Source organism: Diabrotica virgifera, chromosome 8 (assembly GCF_917563875.1).
Source record: "Diabrotica virgifera virgifera chromosome 8, PGI_DIABVI_V3a".
Classification (NCBI taxonomy): Eukaryota; Metazoa; Arthropoda; class Insecta; order Coleoptera; family Chrysomelidae; genus Diabrotica; species Diabrotica virgifera.
The window spans coordinates 63447885-63461896 of record NC_065450.1 but is presented as its reverse complement, the minus strand read 5'-3'; the positions used below and the strand labels follow the sequence as shown (position 1 = coordinate 63461896).

The window sequence follows — 14012 nt, the reverse complement described above, 5'->3', positions numbered from 1 at the left end:
AACCTTCGTACCGTTAACGTCGTATCGAAGACGAGCTATGTAGTTATCAAAAAGCAATTAACAGAAAATTTATCGTTTCAACAAGTAAATATAAATAAAAGTTTATTTATATACAAGTTAAGTTTTTGTGAAAGTGGTACATAACAAAAAAACAGTAAGTGATATATGGCATATTATCTACTTTTCACGTAAATTTTGAAAAAATAAATATTTCATTGTATTATAATATACAATAATTGTATATACCAGTAACATTTTAAACACATTCTCAATTTTATTGCGGTTTATACTGACAAAACTGGAGTCGGTTTTCCCAATAGGGGGACAGGGCCGCACTCACTCTTGCGGGTGATACCTGTTCTTCTAAAACGATATCCACCGAAGCAAGCATGAATCAACAATCTCAACAAAACCAAATTTCACCGAAAAGCTACTCAGCAGTGACAAATCAATTTAAATTTCCGTCTAGACAGCTAGCACTAGTCTTTAGTTCAATCGAAAATACTCCACTTCATGACTACCTAATCCCTCTTGGTAACATTATTCAACTAAAAATATCATTTTCGCCTCCCGCCTTTCCAACAACCGAGTTTGCATTTATCTTGCGAATAAAAATACCCTAGGTGAGTTTTTAGATAACCATGGCCAAATCACTATTCGAGGAGAACTTTTAAAAGCTAGACGACTTATAACACCTGCCGAAAGAATTGTTATGTCACAAGTATGCCCGTCCATTCCACACTATGTCCTTGAAAAAGAACTGCAAAAAATCGGTCTACATCTTGTATCTCCCATAACATTTCTAAAAATCGGTGCAAATCTTCCCGAGTATAGCCATATCCTAAGCTTTCGACGGCAAGTATATGTTAACCCTCACAATTTAACCATCCCAAGCGCCGTAACAATAGCATTCGAAAACACAAACTACACAATATTCATTTCTCAAGATGGAAATGTCTGCTTCAAATGCAAAAAACCAGGACACGTGGCAGCAGCCTGCACCGAACCTAAAAATATATCTGCGACACAACAAACTCCACAAACTCCACAATATTTTTAATTATTAAAGTAAATAAATTGAAAGTTAACTCAAATAAATAATCGATTACTGCAATCGACCACTTACATTCAATCTCGATTAATCGCGGCAGGTAAAGTAAAATTCTTCTTTCAGTACAATAAAGTGTTACTTTACTGCGGCAAATGAGGGCAAATGAGTACAATAATGAATGACTTTAGTGACAGTTGGCGATAAAATTATTTGTGGGTGGGAACGAACAAAAGAGTTTTTAAGATCAATATCGTCAAGTAGGGCAGATTGTAGGTTACCCATTACTAAACATTCAGGTTATCTATAAATTTTATTATTAAAGATAAATAAGTCTTGGGAAAGGCAAAATTGAAGTAGAGGAGTAATTTGTTAACATTTAATGGGGTTGATATTTTTTACAAGTAAAAGGTAGATGATTGAAATGATGTCTAGTCAAGGAACATCAGTGAAAAGTTTTGTTACATCGAAAGACACTATAGTAAAGTTGTTTGGAAGAGTAGTGAGGTTGAGTAGTAGATTTAAAAAATAGCATAGGATTCAGTTTCAATCAGTCTGCCTATCGCCTCAGTTCCCTCCAGTTGGATTGGTGCTTGCATCCGTACCATAACCAAAGTTTTAATAGGTTTTTATGCGGTCTTCATAATCATTTTTTAAAAGCTTTTAAAGTTTTTAATGGAGAAATAAAAATATCGGGAAAAATCAAAATACACAATTTACAAAACAACCATCAGGCCAATAATGACATACCCGGCAAAAAACCGACACAGAGGACAGAGGACAAAAAGAATGCTAGAAACAGCAGAGAAGAACACAGAGGGTTTTTATTAATGTTTTTTGGTCTGAAAATGGTATGTTTTCCATCATAGGAATTGCTCTGTTATTGAAAAATTCCAACTCCGCCACTGGATATTTGTTGTACTGCTCAGTTTTTTGTATAGGGTGTATAACTTTTTAGTTTTACTTGATTGTTGGAAAGGCGGGTTTCTTGTAGACACAATATTAGTGGTGACAAAAGCCATTCAAGTTCCATTGAAGAATGAATTTAATTGCGCTGTTGAGATGGATCGGAGTTTTTATCAGTGTGGCCAGTAGTATTACATAAGGAGCAATTTAAACCATCTAGGGATAGGAAAACTCTGTAAGGAGTGTTGTTTTAGGTTATTAAGAGTGAGTTTGGATTTGGTTTGGTAATTATTGGAGAGACAAATATTTGACGCCCAAAACTTAAGACATGGCTATAATAAGATTCGGGCACGCCAACTTTCAAAAATTTTAATTTGGATACTGCAGTTAGATCCAGTTGTTAAAGTTCATCTTTAATAACCTAGTTAGGGATGCTGGGACACATGTTTGATATTTCTAGTCTCTTTGCTGGCGTAATAAGTCTTCGAATTTCTATTTCATTGGCTTGGATTATTACGGTTTTGTGGTTGTTTAGTAAAGTATGTACTATGCTTGTACTGTTTAAGTAAATACACACTTGGTTGTTGGGTATTCGAGAGGCAAATACAACATTTTTTGGCGTAAATAGAGATCCTATGGCTAATATATTTATGTATTTTAATACCTTGAATAGCTGACAGGATAACGGCTTGTTCTTTTAAAGGAAAATTGAAATTGCTTACTGCATTGGAATATGTCGATGCTGATGAGGTAGTAGGTATGTTAATATTTTCAAAATTATCCATTTTTAAATTTCCTTTTCTTCATTTGATAGAAATTTGTTAATCCGGTCCTGTATTTACTAATTAGTTCGACTTATCGAAGTTGTTGAAAAACCAGAAAACAGGATTTTTGAATGTGTTTTAACTGAATTATTGGTTATGTATAATTAATTTGTATTCAATTGATAATGTACTCACAGTTTATTTTTTGTGTGATGGTTGTTTAAATACACTATTTTCGTAAAAATATTTAACGTTTCTTGATTATAAACCACTAAGAAGTTAGTTTTACTAGGAGCAAATTTTAATCGATGCTATATCAACTAAGTTGAGGGTCGGACCGAATCACACTTTATAAAATATTTACTAAATACTTTTTCAAACACCCTGTATGATGCAAGAGGTACAATTACCGTTGAATAATACTATTACGATCATATTGGAACTTTCTTTTATAAATGCATACAATAGTATTTAATTTAAGCAAGCTGAAAGCACTTCATTGAGTTATTCGTCTTTAGTCACAGATAAGCCTAATTAGAGACCGTTCAGTATTATAAACGTGAGAAAAAATGTCGCTGCGTTATAAAACAACTTCATCAAAGAAGTTTCTGATTACATTTCATTAACAAACTTGCTTGAAAGTTGTTGAGATTTTAATTAACTTTTGACTACACTCGGATTATGAGTTGGTTGATTAATTATATGTCGTATGCTTTTTCTGTAAGACTGCAGTAGAAAACTTTAACTTCTCGAAAACGAAAAGAGCCCCTTTCAATATCATTATGTGCAATTTTTACTAGGTACTTAGTAAAATACTCGGTCATGATAGTTGAAAATACGAAATTGAAGAGTGGAGAAATATAACGGACCAAGTGACAAAAATACATAATCGAGAAAAATGAGCTTTTATCAGGAAACGGAACACTACTTAACGGCGGACGCTATCTATTGAATTTATTAATACTCTGGGCTAATTAGCAAAATACAAGGAAAAGTTACTTACCAGCAATTTTATTGCTGGCATCGAATCATATTATTGTATGTATTAATAATATAGATATGCAAAGTCCGCAGATAGTGTGCTACTTTTTTTATAAACAAAATGGCGCCCGAAAATCGTGTTTTTTCAATTTTTGCTCTATAACTCCAAAGATTTTAATTTTAGACCAAAAACACTCAAATAAAAATTCACCGCAATTAAATTCTGCATAGAGACGTGTTTTTTTCGATTTACTTTGACGAAAACTTTCCCCGAAAAAAGCGGGTTTTTCCAACAAAATCTTTAATTTTCAACTAAACTTTTAGATAAGTATTTGTTAATAAATAATTAAATAACTTGGTAACGTAAAAGCCCTTTTCGTATATATTATAATTCCAGAAGACTATGGAAATTGAGAACAGTTTAGCCACAATTAAAATGTTAATTAAAAATTTACGGTCGCTATAATAACGACAATAATTATGATGCATAAGAATAACTATGATTTTTTCATAAAAAGACACTATACCTATCTAATTTACTTTATAGAATTGAAATTGGACTATTTAAGCGGCCTCAGGAATATTTTAAAATTATAAACAATTTTTTGGTATATAAACAAATATTATCTTGGGAAATGTTAAACTAAATTAAATTGTGAAAACGGTTTTCGAAAGTCAGCGGCAGGACGCTTCTTTTAAAAGAAAAAACGTTTAATTATGACGAGTGGTTCCTGAGATACAACCGGTCAAATTTGACCGGAATTTACGGCAAAGATATAAACAATAGGATCATAATTTTCAAACCATCACCTTTTTATTTTTGTCCTCTTTCTCCACACCAATTTTCATATCTTTAAAACCCTCATAACATATATTATTATAATAAAAACTATCGATAATACGTGTGAAAATTGCCAAAAATAGCAAAATTCCAATCAAAAATTAGGTCGGAGAAAATGTAACCCTCAAAGTTCAAAATCGGTATACGTTAACAAAATGCATTTTCTCGGCTTCCCATGGAGCAATTTCCTTCATTATTTTTTTGTTCCCTAATAACTCGAGTAGAGCCATCGAACTAACGCATTATTAAATGTCAAACTTGCTTTTGTTTTGTTATAATAGATTAATTTATTTATAAGAACAGAAAATTACATATTTTTTCCAGTTGTAGGCTTTTTTTAGATAAACTTACTACAAGTGTACCTTTTAAAGTTAAAAACATAAATATTCTCATTTGAAAGCTTGTATTTAAACAAATTAAAATATTGTGTTATAATAAATAAATAAATTTTTTATAACAAAAAAAAAAGCAAGTTTGACATTTAATAATGCGTTAGTTCGATGGCTCTACTCGAGTTACTTGGGAACAAAAAAGAATGAAGGAAATTGCTCCATGGGAAGCCGAGAAAATTCATTTTTTTTAATGTATACCGATTTTGAACTTTGAGGGTTACATTTTCTCCAACCTAATTTTTGATTGGAATTTTGCTATTTTTGGCAATTTTCACACGTATTATCGATAGTTTTTATTATAATAATATATGTTATGAGGATTTTAAAGATATGAAAATTGGTGTGGAGAAAGAGGACAAAAAAAAGGTGATGGTTTGAAAATTATGATCCTATTGTTTATATCTTTACCGTAAATTTCGGTTAACTTTGACCGGTTGTGTCTCAGGAACCACTCGTCATAATTAAACGTTTTTTTTTCTAAAAAAAGCATCCCGCCGCTCTCTTTCGAATACCATTTTAATAATTTAATTTAGTTTAATATTTCCCGAGATATTCTATTTGTTTATAAGCCAAAAATTGTTTATAATTTTAAAATATTCCTGAGGCCGCTTAAATAGTCCAATTTCAATTCTGTAAAGTACATTAGATAGGTATAGTGTCTTTTTTTGAAAAAATCATAGTTATTCTTATGCATCGTAATTATTGTCGTTATTATAGCGACCGTAAATTTTTAATTAACATTTCAATTGTTGCTAAACTGTTTATTAAATTTCCATCGGCTTCTGGAATTATAATATATTCGGAAAGGGCTTTTACGTTACCAAGTTATTTAATTATTGATTAAAAACTACTTATCTAAAAGTTTAGTTGAAAATTAAAGATTTTGTTGGAAAAACCCGCTTTTTCCGGGGAAAGTTTTCGTCGAATTAAATCGAAAAAAACACGTTTCTATGCAGAATTTAATTGCGGTGAATTTTTATTTGGGTATTTTTGGTCTAAAGTTAAAATCTTTGGAGTTATAGAGCAAAAATTGAAAAAAACACGATTTTCGGGCGCCATCTTGTTTATAAAAAAAGTAGCACACTATCTGCGGACTTTGCATATCTATATTATTAATATTATATACAATCATAAGTTTCGATTCCAGCAATAAAATTGCTGGTAAATAACTTTTCCCAAAAATGGCCCATTCTCCGATAATCAGCCCAAACTATTAGAGCTGTTTCTAATGCAACTGTCACTTGGCTAATAATACAGGTTAACGACATTGTTTCATAGACTATTATAATGGAAAAAACAGAAATATTGATTTTTTGTCACTTGGCCCGTTATACATATCCACTCTTCAATTATGATTAATTTGGCTTATGTGGGTTATATGCTTGTGGAATTTAATGTTTTTTTTAAGGTTTTAAAGCTGTATTCATTGATTATTTCATTTATAGAGATTTTGACCAATAGAAACCTACGGAAATAAAGTTTCAGCGATATTTTTTTGATTATTTCATTCATAGAGATTCTGACCAATAGAAAGCTACAGAAATAAAAATGACGAGAGATAATTTTTGATAATTTCCCGTCTTCAAGCATTTTACGCCAGATCCCTTCGTTGCTACGCAACAATACATTCAGTGACATTAATGACGATTCATGTTTTACAACTTGTCACAGAGAACAACAAGAAACAGGTTTAGCAAATATTCAGGAGAAGATATCAATAAAATATTAGTTAAAATGATTTAAAAATACAGTTTTATTCATGAAATATTCTGAAAATATCATGGACAGAACACGTCACAAACAAAGAGGTTCCGAGACAGATGAATAAAGAAATGAAAGTCTTAAATACAATCAAAAGCACAAAATTGGAATATCTCAGACATATTACACGTGGAGAGACATAAAATTTGATCCAACTCATTATGCAGGGATAGATTCAAGGAAAAAGAAGCATAGGGAGACGCAGAATATCGTGGTTGCGCAACCTGAGAGAATGGTACGAATGTGCATCAAATGAACTTTTCAGAGCAGCCGTCTGTAAAGTCCGAATAGCTATGATGATTGATGATCTCCGTCGCGGAGATGGCACTTGAAGAAGAAGTGTGTTTGAAATTTTTATTCAAAGTACTTATAGATTCCATATTGACTGATGCTAAAGGCTCTATTTATTTTACGAAGGGACGTGAACGGCACATGCAGTACGGCGTTGTCGCCCCGTTTCGTTGTACTATAGACTAGCTAATGCTTTTCATATCACACGATTCTTCAATTGCCCCGTAAGACCGCCGTGCCGTCTACGTCCTGTCATAAGAGAAACCAGCCTTAAGGCTATGACAGGATATCGATGCGTCGCATCACATGTCCGAGATACTGTAGTTTTCTTTCTTTAATTGTAAGTTCAACTTCCTTCTCTTTACCTATTCTTCTCAGTACTTCGTTGTTCGTACCTCTATCTACCCAGGAAACCCTCATAATTCTTCTATAGGTCAACATTTCAAAGGCGTTAAGTCGTCTCATTGTCTCCACATTTAACGTCCATGATTCCACTCCATAGTATAGTACACTGTATACGTAACATTTTGTTAGGCGTACTTTAAGGGCTAATGTTAAATCTTTGCTACATATATAGGACCTTTTTCATTTTCATAAAATTAGAACGTGTTTTTTCGATTCTGACTTTGATTTCTGCAGTGTAGTCATTATTTTCTGTTATGTTTTTTTCAAGTGTTCCTAGGTAAGTGTACTTTTTACTCTTTCGATCTGCTGGCCCTCTACTATCAAGATTTCGTTATTATTGTGGTTCTTTTTATTAATTTTCATAAACTTCGTCTTTTTGATATTGAGAGAGAGTCCATACTCCCTACTACACCTTACTATTTTACTCATGAGTCTTTGCAGGTCTTGTAAACTATCGGCTATTATTACTGTATCCTCTGCATATCTGATGTTGTTAACTAAGACTCCCTCTACTCTTATGCCGACTGTTTCATTTCCGGAGTTTCTCGCATTATCTCTTCAGAATAAGCCTTAAATAATAGAGGTGATAGTATGCAGCCTTGCCTGACTCCTCTCTTTATTTCCATTTCTTCAGATGTTTCTTTTTCAATTCTTACTATTGCTCGCTGATTGTAATAGAGGTGTGTTATTAGTCTTAAATCTCTTTCATCTAGGTTTTTAGTTTTCAGAATTTCCATGAGCCGATCATGATTTATTTTATCAAACGCTTTATTGTAGTCTATAAAACAGACGTAAAGAGGACGGTTAACATGCAAACATCTCTGTGTCAGCACGTTGAAGGAGAATAATGCCTCTCTGGTACCCATACCATTGCGAAACCCATATTGAGTGTGACTAATATCCAGCTCCAGTTTGGAGTGTATTCCGGCGTGGATAATTTTCAGCAGAATTTTCAAGGTATTTGACATTAAGCTTATGGTTCGGTAGTCACTGCATTATTTGGCATTCACTTTCTTTGGCAAACACACAAATGGTGATGTCAACATTTCTCTAGGGACTAGGGATGATTCCCGTAAAATTCTCAGCTAAATGGCTGCACATGGTTTTTTACATCGAGAAGTACTTGCCTTGAAATCTTTACTTTCCGAAATGTGTTGTGTTTTAAAAAGTGTCATTAAAGTTGTAAACTCCATTAAAGAAAAAGCATTACAAACTCGCATTTTCAGAAAAAAAGTTGATAGGTTCTTTATATTATATTATGTAATAAATCTTCTTTGCCACGCTGAAGTAAGATGGTTTTCAAGAAAAGATAAGATAGACATTAAACAAAAAACTTTTTCAGTTTAGATATCGGCATAGGATATCTTTATTATAATAACATTGAATTTTTTAAGAATATAAACACATTGTATGTAATATAAATTTCCATAAATTCTATATCGGGATCAAAATGTGCGTAATTATTTCTTACGCAGTGTTATCACAATATTTTTTAATGTTTAATAATACTTTATATTATAGTTAATTTATGACCCTATTTTTTCAAAAAAGTTTAGGTAATTGGGCAACTGAAATTACTAGCAATATCGGATGATGTTGATGATGGTAATGTATATCTTATGATTCTACGTCATTGTAAATACTATAGAATATAGTGCTTGTTTAGAATGCTTAGCTTGTTTGGCTGTATATTGCATCTGCTTTAAATAATTGTACTATTATAAACTTCAGGACAAAATTAACACATAAATAAACTTGAATAATTAAATTATTTTTGGTGAAAATCAGCCAGTGTTGAATTATGCCGTCCAATTGTCTGTGATTTTTTCCGGCTTCTCAAAGTCGTAGTAGTCTAGTCGAGATGACATTTTTGACCTTGCTGGAATAGCTACCCCTAATAGCTACTCCAAATGTCAAGTTGATATTTGGAAAATACCTTACATTTATTTACTATTCTAATGTTTTGGCAACGCTGTAAGGTTCTGACGTGTGAAATATTGAATGCCGTCTGAATCTTGTATTATTGTAGTAAAAAAACCATAGTTGTCGCTGAACCCTTTAGAAGAGGCAGCAGCAGTTCTGCTCTTTCTTGTTAGTTTCTCATCGGGAGTGCTTCTATCACACACAGTCCACTTAACAGCAGAAGTTTTTTAGTTTGTACATGGTTCCATATTGATACCACAAGTACGGGATAAGTAATTTGTTTAAAAAGTAAACGTGCAGGTCTGGGCACTGTACAATGTTACACCTTTTCCTTGTGTCTTGGTAGATATTTGTTTAGTGAGAAAGGGGATGAAATGGGATGGGGATAACCTTTTCTTGGTTATACGCAGAATATAGGATATATGTAGCTAAGAGATAATATCAGGTTGAATTGATCATGCGTTGGTGATGTAAGCAGTGATGTCGACTGGAGATGTGATACTGAAGGTCAGAATCATTTGTCTTCTATTTATATTTTCGGCATGGGCGTTGATACAACCAGAGAGGGGAAGGAAAGTATACTTTATGCGGTTTCTGTGATGCTCCTGTGAACTGGTTCATCCAGATAAGGAAAACCTCATATTGCATCCTATTTAGTACCTAACCATCAAGTGTGCACAATGAGGTTTAAGTACGGGATATTCGGTCAAATTCCTACCCCTACCGCTGTAATTGCTCACCCTCTCAGCCATTGGGAAGCATTGTGTTTTTTGAGGATCACCCGTTAAGCGGAAAACATACCGAAGCGATAACGACGCGATGGCGTTCAGGATGGCGATCGCGATTCAACTCGTCTTAAGCAAACAAGTGAATCAGCACACACTTGTCGCGATCTACTACTGGCGATCAAAGGAATTTGTGCAGCGTTGTGATTGTGACTGCGATCGCGGCGATGTAATTAGTTTAGCGTTCAAAACGCATTTCCATTTATCGCTGGTCGCGACGATGCAAATAAAAATGGATATCTAAAATTTATTATAATTTAAAAAAAATATGATATATCTTTCGACCTGTTCCACCCAGATTATAAGAACATACGTATTAAAAATAAATGTTTCATCAAAACTTTCTAAATTAATTCAAAAATATGTATAGAAACGGTCTATACTGTATACATCTCTGCAAAGTTCTGGAAACAATTTATGAAATTCTCCTTATTCCTTGTACCTCAGGTTATTGCCATGTGTCTACCCAAACATCTCTTCTTTTTTTGCAAAATAAACTGCATAAATGTCTTCATTGGTAAATGAAAAAAATAAAACGCCCACGCATACCTTTTATTAAATTTCTTTCTTTATCAGCAATAATTTCGAATAATGAAGGTTATCTACCTGCCTTCAAATTAGATTGAATTGCCTTTTTCGTCCAACAATACTGCAATAAACAGTGCTTCTTCTTGCAAATCGCACATTTTATACACAATATTTCCAACTGTACTATTTACACCAGGGGTGGGCAAAAGCCGGCCCGCGGGCCGTATCCGGCCCTTTTGCTTACTTTATCCGGCCCGTTTAGAAATCCCGCAAGCAATTTTTTAAGAGCGTACGCGCAAAAATTCGGGCAAATGCTTTTTAAACGCATTAATTATTTTTCGAATCCTGAGAGTATTTTTGAAAAATTTAAACGCAGAATGAAATATTATATCATTACAGAGGGTCGAAAAAGTCCCTGAAAACTTCTATAATGTTTATTTTAATAAGTCACAGGGGTGAAAAAAAACCAGAAACTTAAAAACAGAAACTGAAAAAGAGAAAATTTAGTGTGATTTTTAATTTCAAATATCTCACTCAAAATAAACTTTTTGTTTATTCTAAAAGACTTTCGGCCCTTGGTAATAATGTATTCTTTCATTCTGCGTTTAAATTTTTCAAAAATATTTTATTAGTTTTCTCAGGAATAAAAAAAATGAATGCATTTAAAAAGCATTGGTCCGAAATCAACAGTATTGGTGTTCATAGTTTTCATATAAATATTGAATCTCTATCTTCTGCTTTTCTTAAAATTGTCTGTGTGTTTAACCCGGTCCAGACGCGAATATTTTTCGGCCACGTCATTTGTCGTCTACCAGGACCCCTTTTCCTTCGAGTTTACCCTTCATAATAAGCTGCTGCAACAACTTACAACAACGTACTTATCACATCTAAGTATGTGCCCTTTCTCCTTGCTGTCTTTCTCCTTTTAATGAAGGTCAAAAGTTCTCTAGTCCTTCCCCATTCTGTGTAACACCATTTCGTTCGTAATATGATCGGTCCATGGTATTTTCAAAATTCTCCTAAAAAGCTACATCTCAAAAGCTTCCAGATTTTTCATTAAATCAGCATTAACAATCCAATATTTTGCTGAAAATGGGGAAGGAATGCGAACTCATAAAAACCATACAAACGAGAAAACTGGATTATCTAGGCCACATAATGAGAGGGGAAGTACTCCCCATTAAGGCTCATAATCCAAAGAAAAATCTTGAGAAGGAGAAACGTGGGACGTAGGAGGATTTCCTGGTTGCAAAAGTGTTCATAGCTGCAGCCAACAAAGTTAGGATTGCTATGATGGTAGTCAACCTCCGATATAGAAGACGGTACTGCAAGAAGAAAAAGAACAATCCAATACAGAAAAATAGAGTGGATATAACATTTTTATTATTATCCCGGTTTTTCATGGCGTTCTCCGCCTTCCGGTTCCCAGTTTCCAGCTTCGTCGGTTGTTGCATTCGCCAGGGTGAAGGTTCCTTTCCGACATTGCCTTTTGAATGCCCCCTAGTCAGGATTGTTTCGGCCTTCCTCTCTTCCTTCTTTCCCTTGGTGTCCATTTTAAAATTTGTTTTGGCAGCCTGTCATCGTCCATTCTTTCTACATGACCATACAAGATCAGTTGTCTCCTTTAAATTTCGTCTATGATGGTTGACTTGACATAACATTTTACCATCCGATATCAGATTTGCAGATTTAATCTTTGGTTACTCAGAAATTTCTATATCTTCAAAAAGGCTGCTCTTGATTACTCTATTCTTGGTCGAATTTCTGAATTTCATTTTTTATCTGGATCCTGGTTATGGCTTAATATAATGGACCATATTAAAAATTTTGTAATTTTACTGGGCATAAATTTTTTGCATGTACATCCAAGTAAGACAATTTATTATTACTATTATTTATTATTAACAGTCAAATGTACTTGCCCAAATATTTTAAAATGATACTTATAGTTTTTTTTGTCAAAAAATTTCTTGGGCAGAAAAAACTACTAAAAACATTAGCTTGTGCGTAGCGAACATAATGGGTATAGTCACAGACACAGAATAGGAATATAGCAAACAATAATTGTTTCCTATTCTGTAGTATAGTTCTCCGGCCCGGGAGACATTTTGAAAATTTCATTTTGGCCCGCGCTTAAAAGTATTTGCCCACCCCTGATTTACACTAATGAAATCGCAGGTCGCTATCGCTCCGATGTGTTCGCTTTTTGCAGAAACCGAGATCGCCACCACCATCGTGGACGCGATCGCGATCGTGGTCGCTTGGATGTGTTCTACGCTTTAGTCGAATCCCTTCCTGGTGAGTGATTTAGGCTGTGCCTAAAGTCCTGCTTATTGTATTTTACATATTTGTTTAAGGGGGAAGTCTACTGTGACAAAGGAATAAACAGGCCGATTTTCCGGATTTTTTTTTGTAACAAAATGTGACTCGTACATTAAATTAAATTAAACCGTCATCGTTATTATATATTCAAGTATTTGTAAAACATTTTTCAAGTCGAAATATTTAAAATGGCCGTCGTGGCACTCCTTCAAGCGCAGGTTCGTTTTTATTTAGCTGCCCAAACGGTGTACATGAAATCTCACGTCTGGGTGATCTGAAACAAAAATCAAAATACGGTTATCATCTACATAGTATTGACTCTCGTCTGACGGAGGATTTTTTTGATATCGTGTTTTGTTCAATTATTATAAACAATAATATCATCAAATTTGGGCAAAAAAATAGAAAAAAATTTCAAGAATTTTTTTTTCGGCGCCAAAATTTTTTATCGACAAAATCCTCCGTCAGACGAGAGTCAATACTATGGAGTGCCACGACGACCATTTTAAATATTTCGACTTGAAAATTTTTTTACAAATACTTGAATATATAATAAAGATGACGGTTTAGTTTAGTTTAATGTATGAGTCATAATTTGTTAGAAAAAAAATCCGGAAATCGGCCTGTTTTTTCCCTTGTCACAGTAGACTTTCCCCTTAATATACCTATACACCAGGGCTGATCTGTTTTGAGGTGGATGTGAGAGGTGGCATTCGGATATTTGCAGATAAAGTTAGGTGACAACTTCAATAATTATAATTGACTTATGCTCCTTGACTTATGCTCCTTCTCAAATATGGCCGGAACATTAATAAAAAAATTAAAATATGTAAAAATTTCGAAAAATATCGATTTTTTTCTATTTTAATTGCTTAGAACTTTAAAACGATTCATTTTGGAACAAAGTCGTAGGGAAAGAAAATAAAGATAATTGAATTTTGTATAATATACGACTGGTTTAAAATGTCTTAAATTATTACTCTTTCTACAAAATAGCAATAAATAGAAAATAAGGGGGCAAAAAGAGCTGTTTTTATTCAGTGTTTTTCAAGCAGTTTGGTTGCA

The 14012-nt window shown here is 33.4% G+C and overlaps 1 protein-coding gene across 4 annotated transcripts in view; it reads left to right on the top strand.

Moving 5' to 3' along the window:
• The window catches only part of LOC126890765 (PRKCA-binding protein-like), an 87702-nt gene that overhangs the window by 27441 nt on the left and 46249 nt on the right, over positions 1 to 14012 (top strand). Inside the window, exon 1 of one of the 4 annotated variants that reach the window (XM_050659948.1) lies at positions 136 to 154. The exons of the other annotated variants lie outside the window; for them this stretch is intronic. The gene's annotated coding sequence lies outside the window, so the exon portion shown is untranslated. Of the gene's footprint in view, positions 1 to 135; positions 155 to 14012 lie in introns of those variants that run through there. 4 annotated transcript variants of the gene reach the window in all.